The sequence below is a fragment of the Pelophylax lessonae genome (genome assembly GCF_965119305.1).
Source record: "Pelophylax lessonae genome assembly, chromosome: 3".
Lineage (NCBI taxonomy): Eukaryota > Metazoa > Chordata > Amphibia > Anura > Ranidae > Pelophylax > Pelophylax lessonae.
The window spans coordinates 320,664,743-320,678,695 of NC_138770.1; the positions used below are offsets into that span (position 1 = coordinate 320,664,743).

The 13,953-nt window shown below is 40.0% G+C and overlaps 1 protein-coding gene across 6 annotated transcripts in view; it reads left to right on the plus strand.

Annotated features, from left to right (window-relative positions):
* Window positions 1–13,953, plus strand: part of DLGAP2 (DLG associated protein 2) — a 1,392,398-nt gene that overhangs the window by 331,909 nt on the left and 1,046,536 nt on the right. The window lies entirely within an intron of this gene.

Sequence of the window (13,953 nt, forward strand, 5' to 3'; positions counted from 1 at the left end):
CTTGAATACAGCGTTCATCCATTTTTTTGCAATTCTGTTGGCATACTGTGAGGAGCAAGTGATGGATGGAGTGTAATAGATTATTTCCTAAATTCTCCACATGGGTGTGAAATATTGAATGGAAATGTATTTGTTTGTAAAAAACATCATATTTAGAACAATGCTTACATTTGTGTTTATATTTTTGTTTGGTTTTGGTAACATGTAATATCAAGGAGAAAACTACAACCACCTTTTTTACATTAGCAAACAAATTAAGGAGAAGCAAACATGAAAAAAAAAAAATCAATGTTGTATAAAGTATATACGCAGATAAAAGTATTGTGTTAAGGTTTTATTTTTTGTTGTTGTTTTTTGTCATCTGTGATTCCTTAATGTTTTTTTAAAGATGTTCTTATAGAGTAGGTTCACACTTGTGCGAGTGGTTGCAAGTGCAGGACAGGGTGTAAATCGCATCCGCAATCACCTGCAGTCAAAACACGCTGCTCTTTTGCAAACACACAAGGCTGCCATTCATTCTTAATAGCACCCCCAAGCATCTGAAAATTTTCCGGTGTGGAAAATCGCATGGTGCAAAAGCCTGTGTTTCCTGCAGGTACAGCAGACCATTCAAGTGAATGGGCTGCTGTGCCCACACGAACACGAAACGCACTAAACGTATAGCTTCTGAGCTTATGCAGAGCCCTAGCTGTGTGTGAGTTAATTTGTGACAGCCCTGTTCTGGACATGAGACCGCCTGTGAGTGTTCCTCATGGAGGGGAAACAAATGACTAAGTGACCCTTTTCCGGCAGAATGGTGTCTTGTTGGGGGATAGTACCCTTCTTCACCTGAGGTGGTAAGTAGTGAAAATAACAAAAGTAAGGCACTACTATGTTCCTAACGGTGACCATAGGTTAGTCCATACAAAAAATGGTGAAAAAATATAAAAGTCCCATCAATGTAAATCAGAACTTCTTGAAAGACTCCAATTACCATGAGGAAAGATTTGTACTGCACAAAATCTTCTTCTTACAGTGCTCCATCAAACATGTATTAAATTCACACTCACCAACCATCAATATAAAACCAGCCTTCCGATATTATCAGCTCATATTTCTTCAACCACAAACTGGAAATGGAAGATCTCATAGTAACATAAAGGGTTCGCCAACCCTGGCCCTTCAGGTACCCCTCTCTCGTATAGTGTTAGGAAAAGGACACAAAAAGAGTGATAAAGAGTATCGTGCTGTAATAGTTTAATACAATTTCTTCAGTACATAAAAGTACAAATGTACAATTACTGTACATTTTATGGTGCTAACATCAGCACCAACATAAACAGCTCTGATATGTTTCCCAGCCGCCTACTATGAGCCAGCCTGCGTTCCAATGGCTGGAAACAGTGCCTGAGGATAAACAGGAAGTGACGTCAGCAATGGCAGATGCGCAGGAAAAGAGTTTTTTCGCAGGAAAACTGTACTGTTTAAAGGAAAATTAGACATTGTGTTCACTTATGATAAAAAAATTTCAGCCTGCACCTTCAGGTTTTGTTGTCTGAAAGTTGGACTCGGCTGTTGAAAGCAAGTTACTAACGATCAGATAATCGGCCAATTGTTCGCCATAAAAAATGTTTCTTCCAATCTTCTAATTGTGTTTACGGGCCCTTAGACAGAAGTTGGCCAGGCAGTTGTGGATTAGCTGCTACCACTGGAGTGCTAAAGCTACATTTTTAAATAAACTTGCTATTTATGTCGAGTAATATTAGCTGTGTAGGCAACCCTGAGTACACAATATTCCTGTATTAGAATCATATTATTTCTTGCATAAGACTTTTCACTAACAAGTCAGAAGTATTTCTAGGCACAGAGGCTATTACATTCATTTGTAAATATAAAGATTCGCCTCTGCACTTTCTTCATGTCTGTAATGGACTTTTTTTTCTAGTTAGGTTGGCTGGAATGAGTTTTCCTATTTACCCTATAGCCACAGTGATGATGGAAATAATACTGTTGCTTTTTTCAAATGGTCATGTAGGCTTTAGAATAAATATTGGCAAAAACTGTAATGTCTTACATTGATGACTGTTGCATTTACATTGTCCACAAATCCCTCTTTAATAAGGATTGACCTATATGTGTCATAGTAAAGGAACATGGAGAAAACTCTTTAGTTTCTATGCATTATGCATGCTAATGTTCAATTTATAAAACATTATCCAATATTTTACATTTGAGAAAGTAAAAGAAGATCACATTTAGCTCAGAATTTCAAGTAATAGAATGCTGCTCCCTGTATATAGATTTAAGTTTTCAGTATGCATCCAGCACATGAGAGTATTGCAGTATTGCTCTTCAATGTTGACTACAAAACAAGAAGAAGAGTGTATTTTAAGATGTAAAGATTAGTAAAACAGTCCAGCTAACCTTGTAATCCGGACAGCAAAGTCTGGTGCTGGATCTCAACTACAGGTAACTAGTAACACTTTTTTTTTCTGACATACCTCCAGTCTGCTGTTTAGACAATGCATGTGCAGCACCACACTTATGGGTCCTACCTACTGTATGTTGTTTTTCCTGCAGTTAGACTGATGGCACTATCCACCTAAGTAGAACCTATTTCTGTTTCTCCTTCTATTCTATACTTGTTTCTCTGCTAAACATCATTTTTAAATTTTATTTATTTTATTCTTCTGATCATTCATAATGGACCTTGCAAAGACAAATATCTAATGTGGCAATCTGGCAACAATAATATTTAACAAGGCTGTAGGGAGAACAAATGTACCAGCATTGATTTGTAAAGGGATGTAAAATCAGTCTCTAGCAGTATCATGTAATGTGTCTCCAGTCTATGACTCCCCAGTCTCCAATAACTCTTATAGCATGTTTGCAGTCTTTGACAATCTCCAGTTGCATGTCTGAGAGTTTTATGTAGCATTCCATTCACTGTATATTAAGTGCTGCCCTTTGGTGATGTCAGGGGAGACAGACTTGCGGCCCTATGCACTCAGAAGGTTGACCACCACTGCTCAAGCACTATAAGTAACAGCAGGTAACAGGTTGTGATTTCTCTGCCTGTGCCAAGCATCAAAACTTACTGGTGCCACTAATAATGTGTAGGCACTCTGCTCTACATAGCTTCAGGTGTTCCCAGGAAACACCTAGTCACCTTGGTGATGCCAAGGCCAGTACAGGGTCTACTAGGGAAATCCTCCAACTCTCCAAAAAAATCTTAACATTGTTAGAGAGAGATGAAAAGCTATTTCGGGCAAAAGGCATGCTAAATTGTTATCCCCATGCATACAAAATCAAAATGTAAGCTCATATGAGTTGAGCATTTATACATAGGTTTTGGCTGGGTAATAAATACATAATTGGGCAACAGAATCTGAACTATACAATCAACCACCCTTGTAAGTATACAGTATAGCTATCTTTAGTCTGGTTAATGTAACCTACCTTTGTTCTTTTATGTGAGTCAACACTTTAGTTCCAGATACATTCTTCATAGTCTGCTCCTAGCTTCCTTTTCATTTGTTCTTCATGCCTTATTGACTTAATCCTCCACTCATTTCTCTTTTGTGTGTTTCGTTGTTGCAGCTCAACTCTCCTGCTGTTAGTATATATCTGCATTGTTGTTTGAGTTGCATGTACCAGTCTTTGCCCTGTACTGCTTGTCTCTGTTTGTCTGCGTTTTGTCTCATATGTTGTGGTTTTTGCCATCATTGTGTGTTGCCAGTAATTCTTGGTGGCAATGTTGGCACTCGTGGGAATAAAGAACCTTAAGCTACAACTAAAGGGAAAATGTTTTGTTGTTGTAAATAGAGTGGACAGTAATTAGAACACCTGTCAGGTTTTTAATTGCTGTCTGTGTACCCATCAGGGAAAAATCACCTTCTTTTTTTCTGTCATGTTTTCTTTTATTACGGAAAATGACACTGAAAGAAAATCCAAAACTTTGGGTTGTCCTCAGAACAGTAATATAGGGGAAATAACCCAATGGGGATGACAATAGTTCCACAAAAATAGCCGAGTTTACAGTTACAGTAATTAGGTATATGCAGACACAAGCACTAAAATCTCATGTACGCTTTTAACTTGTTAATATAATTTCAATGTCATTTTCAATATTTCTAAATATTCTAAAATTTTGCTCAGAGCACCATGTAACATAAGGCTGGCCTTGTCTACCTTTTTATATGTGAAAAACTGAGAAATCAGTATACAGTAAATTATATCAAAAGAATTTAGAAGCAGTAGTTTTGTATAAGCATGTTTATTATTTTTATAGATGGTGTATTGGTAATGTAAGAAGGATCTCTATTAGCAGTTACGAAGTTTGTTACTCCCTTAGCCCCGATTCACACTGCTGCGACTTGTCATGCAAGTTGGGAGTTCAAAGTTGCATGACAAGTTGCACCCCATTAACTGCAAAAAGACCATTTTAGTGGCTCCGACTTAGAAAAAGGTTCCTGCACTACATTTGGTGCAACTTCAATACGACTTGCATTGACTTCTGTTAAAGAAGACACGTGCAGGCCGCGATGAAGTCGTACAGGGATGTCGGATTCAAAGTCGGCTGTGTGAACCCAGGCTTAGGAGACTTTAGCTCAATACATCTAAATTCATAGGTAGTTTTCTTTGTATTTTTTTGTATGTTACTTGAGTACACATTAACTACTTGCCGCCCGCCCACTGTCAAATGATGGTGGAACGATGCGGCTCTCGTTCTGGGAGGACGTCATATGATGGCGCCCCAGAACGGCCGCTCTCGCGCACCCACGAGGGCGCGCATCGCGGTGATCGCACCTGCATCATGTTCCTAGGACACTGTGAGATCCCGATCTTGGTAAAGAGCCAATGAAGTGGCTTTTTGCCCATGTGATCGCTGTGTCCAATCACAGCTGGTCACATGTAAATGAGGAAGTGCCTTTTATCAGCGCTTCTCGCCTCACACTGTCAGAGTGTGTGGCGAGGAGAGCCGATCAGCAGCTCCTCAAAGGGAAGTCCAGGACAAATAATCAGGCGCTGATCATCAGTGCCCTGATTACAGTTAAGAAAAAACAATGCACGTCAGTGACACCAACCAATGCCTATCAGTTACACCAATCAGTGACCCCAATCAGTGCCCATAGTGACCTCAATCAATGCCCATTAGTGATGCCAGTCAGTTCCCATCAGTGCCTGCTCATCTGTGCTGCCCACAGTGCTTCCCATCAGTGCCCATTGGTGCTGCCCATCAGTGCCGCCCATCAGCACCCATCAGTACCGCCTATCAGTGCTCATCAGTGCCATCAGTGCCCATCAGTGAGGCATATTAGTGCCTCCTCATCAGTGCCACCTCTTCAGTGCCCATCAATGCCCCCTCATCATTGCCCATAAGTGCCACCTCATCAGTGCAGCTTATCAGTGCCCATCAGTGCCGCCTCATCAGCGCACATCAGTGAAGGAGAAAAATGACTTATTTACAAAATTTACTGACAGAAATTAAGAAAAACTGTTTTTAAATACCACCAAAAGAAAGTTCTATTTGTATGAAAACAATGATAAAAATGTAATTTGGGTACAGCATTGCATGATCAGGCCATTGTCATTCAAAGTGTGACAGTGCTGAAAGCTTAAAATTGGCCTGGGCAGGAAGGGGGTGAAAGTGCCCAGTATTGAAGTGGTTAAAAGAGAAGTATGGGTGCACAAAAAAACAAACAAACATACTCACCTAGATGGCTGAAGCATCGATCCGATGCAGCTGTCCCCCGTTGGCTCTACACCAAGAGCTGAGTAATCAAAGACCACCGATTGCTCAGTTCTCGGTCTTCAGTGAGCAAAGAGCCGGTGCCTTTCTCTACTGAACCCCTCCAATTCTCACTGGGGCGCTGGGCTGTGGAGGAGGCAGGAACAGCTGGCTCAGGCTCTCAGCAGCCCACTGAGATGCTAAGCCAGCTGCCGGTCAGGCATCTGTGTGGATTCCTGCAAAGCCTGAATCAGCTTTTAGATGTCGCTCTTGGCTGAATCTGGGACACAGGAGTGCAGAACTAAGTTCACTCCTGTGATCCCCAGAAGTATAGCCAAAAGAGCTTTAGCCGTGCTTCCCCTTTAATTCCTTTGGCTAGGTAAATGCAAGCTGTTATTGGGTTTACAAAAAATGCATTATGCAGGAAAATATATTTATTCCAGAAAATGCTCAACTCGTATTTAGATGTCAACATCAGTGATTGATATTACACGACGAGAAGAGTATACAAGGCAGATCCTAATGATAGGTTTTATCAATTTTATCCACCAGAACATGCTATATCTACTGTATTGTTGATCATACTATAGTGTACTGTTTGTTTTCTTGACAGTGAGCAAGAAAAGGTGTTTTTTAGTCCTGTAGTACATCCAGGATAATATGCTAAAAGCATGTATTAATGCGTTTACATTCCCAAGGATGTTCTTATTAGCATGAAGCTATCGTAACAACAAAACCATGATCAAAGACAAATGCCTAAATGTGTTTGTTGCAACATTAACCATAAGTACTTATAATATTCAATATAAATCTATATTGTACTGTATTTCAAAACCTTGTCACTATCAACCTACATAGACTACAAAATTATAATTTTTATCAAAACATGTACAGAAAGACCGGATGACTAGTACCATCATGTTTAGGTATCAGTTACTGTACATTGTACAAACATTTTAAATCACAAATAAAATTACTTCAATGCATAGCCTAAAAAAGTCAGAAAACTTTTTACAAGTGCTATTGAAGTAGATTTAACATCAATATTATTTTCCTGCTTTTGTCTTAAAAAAGGTGTTTGTTAAAAACTGTAAAAACATCAGGGGTTCAGTTTTTAGGATGTATAAACCTAACTTTCTAGGCTTGACATAATGACATTAACTAAATTAATTCATGTCATTAAAATAATTTTTACATGACAACTAAACTGCCATAGAAATGTAAGGACCCAAATAAAGTTAGCATCAGTCTTGAGGGTATCTAACTGATTAAAAATCACCAACAACAATGATACAGTGACCGTGTATCTACCAGAAAAGGAACATTAATACTTTGCATCTCAACAAAAAACCATCCCTAGATTATTGGGGTGGCTAATTCTCGCTAAAGCCTTTCATTGGTGAATATGTAATGTTTTTTCACAACATTTGTTTTTTGATTAACACAAAGTAGCGCTACCCTCATAAGAGCTAAGGGTATGAGGTAATGAGGTAATGAGTCCTCTGTTCTGTTCTTTGCTTCGACCTTCTCAAGAGCCTCAGCCCCTCTGGCACAAAAGGTTGAGTGTACAAACATACAATTAGAGGAAATTGCTGAAAGTAATATTTGGTATCCAATAGTAGTGCTAAATCAAAAGAAAAACAGGCTCCAAACCAGGTAGTAAAGGCAAACCTATTATATTGTCACCCAAGAGAAGGAACAAAGGGGGCTTGTAGAACAATTATTACGGAAGGGACAGTCCTTTGAGATGTTCTTCTGCAGGCTATCTTTGGGGCCCTTTAGGAGCGTTTGTGCAATTACCAACACTCCCAGTTAACCTGCATGCAGTTTAGGTAGCAGCATGGTCTCAGCAGGGGTGCAAGGTTGCTATGGTTCAGATGCGGTATAGGTTCAGTAAAATGTGGTATGGGGTTGGTGCAGTCTAGATAGGTGCAGAATGGGTTTGGAATAAGTGCGGTATAGAGTGCAGTCTGGATTGGATACACATTTGTTTCTACTCTGAGGCTTAGTCCCTACTAGCAGTACCAGAAATAGGGGAATATCCCTCTCACCAGTCCCTGGGATGCTGCAGTGACTTCTCTATGTAGGGGGGGGGGGGAGGTATGCTCAGTCTCAAATTGCTGTAGCCCAGCACCTGGCTACAAAATAAATCAGATAAATCCTTTTGAACATCAGCAAGAAAAACATATACAATATAACCTCCAGCTAAATTTCAGATAACTTTGAATTAAAGCAGAAAACATAAATATTATTTATGAAAGACAATTAAAAAGAAGCTTTTGCTACAACACTGATCTTCAATCTGGTGGAAGAACTAAATGTGCTTATAATGGAGGACTTGGTAGATGTCTTTAACTAGCAATTTCCTTTTTTTTAAACTGACTGCATGTCCTTAGATTTAGCAGTAATTTATAAAATGGCAGGCACCAATATACAAAATAATAACCTCATTGAACTTTAAATGCATCCCAGTCTTAGTCCTATGGGTTCAATATTGGGTTGGCCCACCCTTTGCAGCTATAACAACTTCAACTCTTCTGGGAAGGTTGTCCACAATGTTTAGGGTTGTGTCTGTGGGAATGTTTGACCATTCTTCCAGAAGTACATTTGTGAGGTCAGGCACTGATGTTGGCCTGGCTCCCAGTCTCTGCTCTAATTCATCCCAAAGGTGTTCTATGGTGTTGAGGTTAGGATTATGCGCAGGTCAGTCAAGTTCCTCCACCCCAAACTCACTTATCTATGCCTTTATGAACCTTGCTTTGTGCACTGGTGCACAGTTATGTTGGAACAGAAAGGGGCCACCCCAAACTGTTCCCACAAAGTTGGGAGCATGAAATTGTCCAAAATGTCTTGGCATGCTGATGTCCTAAGAGTTCCCTTCACTGGATCTAAGGGGCTGAAAAACAACCCCACACCATAATCCCCCCTCCACCAAATAATTTGAACCAATGCACAAAGCAAGGTCAAAAAAGATGGATGAGCGAGCTTGGGGTGGAGTGCACAGAGTGCTGATCTCAACCTGATAGTTCACCTTTTCGATGAATTAGAAGCAAGATTGCTATTCAGGCCTTCCCTTCCACATCAGTGCCTGACCTCACAAATGCGCTTCTGGAAGAATGGGGAAACATTCCCATAGACACACTCCTAAACCTTATGGACAGCCTCCTCAAAAGAGTTGAAGCTGTTGTAGCTGCAAAGGGTGGGCCAACCCAATATTGAATCCTACGGACTAAGACTGGGGTGAAATTAAAGTTCATGTGCGTGTAAAGGCAGGCGTTCTAATACTTTTGACAATAAAGTCTATCTATCTATCTACTCTATCTGTCTGTCTGTCTGTTTGTCTGTCTGTCTATCTGTCTGTCTGTCTATCTGTCTCTCTGTCTGTCTGTCTGTCTGTCTGGCTGGCTGGCCGGCTGTCTATCTGTCTAGGTATATGTTAACAACACTGTTTTGTAGGATGTAGGGTAGGTGCAGGAGGTGAGAGAAAACACATTTGTACATTTTGTACATTTTGAGATAGAACTGAATTCATAGAATAGCCTTTAAGCTTTTTTAATATCCATTTGTGAAATAGCAGTTCCAAGTCATTGACGTTTATTGCAATGTTTTCCAAGGATTTGGACAGGCTTTCAAGTTTGAGGCTCTCCAATTCAGCCACTTGTATTATCTCATCCAGACGCTTCTTTTCTTTGCAGTCACTTATCGCCAAGTGAATTTGCTGCCTGTACTTCAGGGCTGCTGACTCAACATTTTCAGTCTTATGTAGCTTCTGTGCCATGTACTGGAGAGCACAGCTAGGACACAATAACCTTGTCAGGAGAAAAAAAAAAAAAAAAAGGTAAAAATATACTGAAATAGATTATGGCATCTTTTATAAGATTGTTTCAATTAGCAAAATGATTTTTATTCCTAGCAGTGTGATAAAATTTATTGTATAAACATAATTTATGTTAGACACTGTTTCTTAAAATGTCAGCTATTACATTTAGATACTTTTTAGTGCCAGATCACTGCAGCTGTTATCTACAGAAGGAATTATTAACAGAATGAAGCTATTAAAATATCTGTTATGAAGGAATTATAATGGAATGGAGCTATTTAAAAAATCTGATATGAACCAGACAGTAATTTTATTTAATAAAGACCCGATCACTGCTGCTCTCTCTCTTTGTGCAGGGTGACTAGGCTTGTCTCCGCCCTCTCCTGTAGTGTTCTACAGGTAGTCTGTAGAAGGTGGCACTCCTGGGCCTCTCGCATAGCTCTGCTCTGTGCAGCACAGGCTATGTACAGCACAGTGATGATGTCACTGTTGTTTTTACAAGGTGAAAATTAGGTTTGCAAAAGCAATTGGTGCACCCAATGCGTGGATTTATATCTTTGTGGCTATTGAGGAATATGACTTTGTGGCTATTGAGGAATATACTGTAAGTAAATAAATATTTTTTAGTAGTGGTTTAGCCTTAAATAAGGATTGTGGTTAGTCTAACCATTTGCTGACCTGCCACAATACATTTACTGTAGCAGGTCGGCACATACATGCACAATATCGTACCTGTAAGTGATACATGCGCACATGGACCCAAAAGACTGTGCTGCCATGCACTGCAGCACAAGCTGATCAGAGGATCCCGATCAATGATTTAGGCCCCATTCACATAGCGGCGACGCTACTTCGCACCGCGACCTCCGAGGTCGCGGTGCGAGCAGCGCGCCGCGACCTCGGAGCGGCCGCCACGGACTTCATTACATTGAAGTCTATGGCGGTCGCCTCCTGGTCGCCCCAAAGAAGCTCCGGACCCTTTTTCTAGGTCGGAGCGGCTTGTGTCGCTCCTATTAGAACGGGTCCGCAGCTTCCCTATGGGAGGCGACCTGTGAGGCGACCAGGTCGCCTCACAGGTCGCCCTAGTGTGAAACGGGACTTATACCCACTGTTTGGCTGAGCAAATTACAGAAAAAAACCCTGTGTTGGTAAACAACACAGGGCTCTCTACAGGCAGTATTAGTGTGTTAGTAAAAGCAGCACGCAGTACACACACTAAACATTGTTAGGCACACATTTAACCCTCTGATCACCCTAGATGTTAACCCCTTCCCAGCCAGTGCAATTAGTACAGTGATCATGTATATTATTAGCATTGATCGCTGTATTTTTGTCACTGGTGATGTCAGTGGTAGTTAGTCATTTCAGTGGCAGTAGCGTCAGTTAGTGCTAGTTTGGGTACAGCATTGCATGACAGCACAATTACTGGTTAAAATAGCGCAGTGCTAAATAGCGCAAAATGGGGATGGGGGGAATCTTCCAGAGCTCAAGTGGTTATAGAATTACTCCACTTTTTGTAGAGAAAAAACATCCCCCTCTGAGTGATTAATGTTCTTTGCTTGAATTTCAACTAACATTGTAGAGGATTCCTACCTTTTGTTGCAGTGAAGGAATAGCTGTTTGTTTCACCAGACCAATTACATACTCATTCTAAAAGGGAGTGACTGGTTTATTATAATCTAAGTTCTTGTGTTTTCATTGGTATTAACATGTGTGGTCATGTCAAGATCAACAGAGCTCTTAATTGGCCCTCAAAAAGAAAGTTGTGGGTGCCTACGAGTCTAGTAAAGGAATTAAAAAGATCTCCACAATGATTTGAAATCAATTATTCCACTACAAGAAGCATAGTCTACAAGTGGCATAGGTTTTAAACAACTACTACTTTGTCCAGGACTGGCTGGCTCAGGACATTTTAGAGTTGACCGTTTGATGCTAAAGAATTCTCCAAGAACCCCCACATTTTCAGGTGTTTATGTAATTTGTGCTACAGTTTGGGTTAAGGTGCATGCATCTACAATCAGAAAAATGTTGCACCAACTTGCCTAAGAGGTGTGTTAAGAAAAAAGCATTTGCTGTGCCAAAAAAAACTTTAGAGCAATATTTCAGTTTGCTATTGAACTTCTAGGCAGGCCTTCAGGAAGACTGATAAATTAAAGGAGGGAGATTTACTAAAACTGTAGTGTCCCCCAAAGAGTTGTTTGGTCACAGTAACAGTAGATATGTTTACCAAATTCTAAAGATAGTATTTCAGAAGCGGACGCTCATAACAACTGTGCCGCACTGTGAATGGAATTATATAGTTTGGGGAATAAAAATTTTATAATTTGGGTTTGCTTTGTTCCCTCAGAGCCTAGGTCTTTAAGTTTTATGTCCAGTATGTTCTGTATCGTATAAAAGTGTGCTTGATGATGAGACCATCATCCAAAAGTTAAAGATGACCAGGAAATTGATCTTTTAAAACGATAATGATCTGACACACACTAGCAAATCTATAAAGGAATAGTTTAAGAAGTAATTATAGAGGATTATGGGCTGCCTCAGTCAAAGCCAGAATTGTATTTGTTTTGAAATTTTGTACTGGGATTTTCAAGGTGGCTGCTCATGCAAGGAAATCCAGAAACACCTAGCAACTGAAATAATATTGCATGAAGAAGTGGACAAAACGTTTGTCAATATATATCAGAGACTGGTAGGCTGTTTTACAAAATGCCAACAAAAAGTAGTTTCTGATATACCAGTTTTTGATGCCAAGGGTGTACTTAATTTTTCCATCACCATTTCATCTTTTGATAATTTATGTTGAATAAATAATTCAAAGGGCAAATGTTTCTGGAATAAGACATAGAAAATAAACATTTTCCATGGATTGTACCTCATTTTTTACATGACTATAGGAGAACTACAGCAAAATACCTTGTATAGATAAGAGTTAGTTGAAATATGTATTCATTTCATTTATTTAAAGTGTTTTACAAAGATAAAGAGATAGATAGAAACATATAAGGCCCACAATGGGCCTCGCTTGAATCTTGGAAACAACAGCAAGGTGTCCCAATCGCTAAGCCCTATATTGATACACACTGACCCTGTGCCAGGGCCAACACGGTGCAGCCGCCAGTTAGTATAAGGAAGTACTAAATTGGCAGACAATTGCTGGTCACGGCAACCCTTCTCCCCTCTGTGTTCCAGGCTGGTTTACAGGCACCCTATTCTGATCCGGCACTTCTGCCTTCGTGCTGTGGTGATGTCACACGGGAGCGCCGGCGGGACCCTGCTTGGCTCCCGTATGTCCGTGGCTTTGTGTGAGCAGCTGTCAGCCTGAACACCAGGGCGGTCTTGTTCTATCCTGCTCCACCGGTCTAGTGGCCATCAACCCTTTTATAATCAGACCCACCAGCCTGGTGCTTTATTGACTTTTAATTATTAAAGGTTTTTAATGCAATTGTCTACTATTAAACTGCATTGAGACTTTACATTGGCTCTTTACAATTCATATGGACACAGTGGTTATTATCCCATCCAGATAGCGCTGTCTTATCTTTTGTCTCGCTTGAACCTTGATTGTTCTTTTTCAAAGAATTTGATCACTGGCATTACAAACCAAAAATCAAAATGCCTTTTTTACTTATCCTTGGCCATGGTCATGTGATGCTGCAGTCCCAAGTCTACTCTTCTGTCTACAGCAGGGGAGGGTCCTTCTTTAACTGTCCACATGATGTAGACATTTCTTATTGGCTGCCCCTCAGTGGCATCCCTTCAGAATTCAGAAGAGGAATCTACAGTGGTAATTGTAGTGTGAGGGGACTTTCAGGGACCATCTGAAGCTCTGTATTAGTGGTCCCCCACAGAAATGGCACAGATGAGAGACCGAGACAGTGGACTTAGGTTTGCATATCTTTCACCACAAGGTGGTGGGGATTAAGGTAAGAACTGTGCTTTTCATAGAACCATGCAGTTGAGTGAAAAGGAGCAGATAATATTTATCTAAATAGCTAAACCGTCTTTCATTGAAAGCTGTGTTTTAACCACTTTAATACCAGACACTTTTACACCCTTCCTGCCCTGCTTTCAGCGCTGTCACAATTTAAATGACAATTGCGTGGTCATGCAACACTGTACCCATATGACATTTTTATCATGTTTTTTCCCACAAAAACAGAGCTTTCTTTTAGAGGTATTTAATCACCTGTGAGTTTTTTTATCTTTTGCTAAATAAATGAAAAAATGCTGAAAATTTAGAAAAAAACACGCTTTTTTGATTTCTGTCATAACATTTTGCAAATAAATAATCTTTCTTCATAAATTTAGGCTAACATTTTTGCTGCTACATTTCTTTGATGAAAATTACCCAAATCAGTGTATATTACATAGTTCGTATCAAAGTTAAAGTCCACAAACTATGGTATATATAGTACATCTAAAT